This window comes from Zingiber officinale, chromosome 7B, assembly GCF_018446385.1.
Source record: "Zingiber officinale cultivar Zhangliang chromosome 7B, Zo_v1.1, whole genome shotgun sequence".
NCBI lineage: Eukaryota > Viridiplantae > Streptophyta > Magnoliopsida > Zingiberales > Zingiberaceae > Zingiber > Zingiber officinale.
In genome coordinates, this window is record NC_055999.1 from 112126529 (window position 1) to 112128872 (window position 2344).

A 2344-nucleotide genomic window follows, 5' to 3' on the forward strand; every position below is an offset into this window, starting at 1 on the left:
ATGGTGAACGTATGACAATTCTGACGTAATAGTCAAGAGTCGATTCTCAGGAACTGACGACTTAGGATTTATCCCACTATATACCTATGACATGTGTACCTGTATGTACCTCCCTACATATCCATGGGATCAGTACTAGGGGCCGCTAAAGTTACGGATCTACCTTTTGGCAATAAAACACACATTCCATCCTGCTTAGATCCTCCTCAACCACATTGAGTCACAAACTCCGCGAGCTCCGTATATTTGTTATCAAATCCCTAAAATCTTCATGCATACATCAGCAAAATAGGCAAAAACCTAATTTAAAACTCTTTATCAAATACATCAAAACTAACTGGTCGAACACAACCTCTCAAAAATTGATTGCACTTATATAAGTTACTCTTGGGACTAATGTAATAAGATGCTCATATGCTAGAGAGGGTTGTTGAGGTTACAAGGTTATAAATATAGTTCCACATTGAAAACATATGGGAAAGATCATGAATTTATAAGAGAAAATATATCTCCATTGACATGAAACCTTTTGGGTAGAGCCCAAGAGCAAAACCATGAGAGCTTAGGTCCAAAGTGGATAATATCATGTAATTGTGGAGATATCTAAATTATTTTCGATCCTACAATTGATATTAGAGCTCAGACTGTCAGAAGGTTTAACCATCGACTGTGCACGAGATCTATGGTATGATTGAGCCATGTGGGTACAATTTTGACGGGGGGATTGTTGGGGTCGCAAGGTTACAAATATAGTCCCACATTGAAAACACATGGGAAAGATCATGGATTTATAAGAGAAAAGATATCTTTATTAGCATGAGACATTTTGGATAGAATCTCATTGTAGAGATATCTAAATTCTTTTCGATCCTACAAGGTGTATAATAATCTTATTCCTTGACTTATGATTTGTCAACTCCTTCTCGATCAACTACTTAAAATAGAGAAATCATACAACATGCAAGAATACAAGAATTCACGAGGAAGGTTTAACATTACAATGGACAAGCTTCTAAAAGAATTTAATTAACTTGGTTTTGTCAACCTCCAAGCTTCCACCAAGCTCCCCTTTACAACCTTCATCACCTCTTCATTCTTCACTCGTTATAAGCTAACCTTTGTAGCTTGACTTTGCCGGACAATCTCTACTCATCCTCAAATGTACCAAAGCCTCAACTCGCTTCACCTATTAGCTTTCACGCTTCACATACATAGTGAACCTCCATCGAATGTCATTAACACTACCCTCCATGCTCCTTATCCTACAGTTCTCCAAATGCCCCCTTTCAACCTTCTCAAAACTCATTGAACCACAAGCCACCGAGCCACTAATTTAGTGATGTCAAGTCGTGCTTTAGAGCTACTCTAACATCACCTCAATGTTTCTCCGATCTCCGCAAACCTCCAAGTCACTAAATGTATCGCCTTGGCTGCACCAAGTCGTCGTCGTCATCATCATTACCTTGACCTAATTGAGTCACAAGCTCTCTAAATCTCTACAAATTCAAACATACATATTAAAACACAATGCAACACATCTTAAATCCATGCACAAACATCAAAATCAAAGTCAACCCCAACCGTTTAAAACACAATTCCATCGTGCTATAACCAATTGAATATAATCATCATCCAAATTTGTTTATCATCATTTGAAAATCATTCTAGCATGGCTTTACTCCATTCTATCATCTCCAACCAGTTGAGTAGAGGGACTAAGTCTACCTAGGAGCACAGGGCAAAGTTAATTTTTGATCATTCAACATTTCTAGGTCCATCCTATAGTCAAAAATTTACTTCTACCACAAAGTCACTAAAATTTTGTTATGTCCATAATAGAATACCTCAAACATGCAAATAAAATAAAAAGCAATTTAACATGATCAAGCATAAATCTGAGCCTGTAAAAAAATCTAAATGGGAAAAGGAAAGTGCAATAAAAATAGAACAAATGCAAGACAAAATTTATACAAAATCCTTTCTAATCCTCTCTATACTCCTCTCAACACAAATGAGAGAAAATAAACTCATCTCTAACATCACCATACACCAAAAATGTTTCATAGAGAATGAAAATGTTCTTGTCTGCAAATTGTTGATCTCTCACAATTTATTCACACTTTCTAAGATATCTATAGGCTGCAAAATGCTCCCGCAATGTAAACAAGTCAGCTACCAGAATTTCAATCATCAAACTCATACACAAATTGACATCAAATAATCTTGACAGAGTGAAATAAGAATTTTCCAACTTGTTGGAAGAATGTACAACAGCCCTATGTTGCAGAGTGAAAAAATCATACAACAGAAATGCAGGAATCTGTACGACAAGAATGTACAGAAC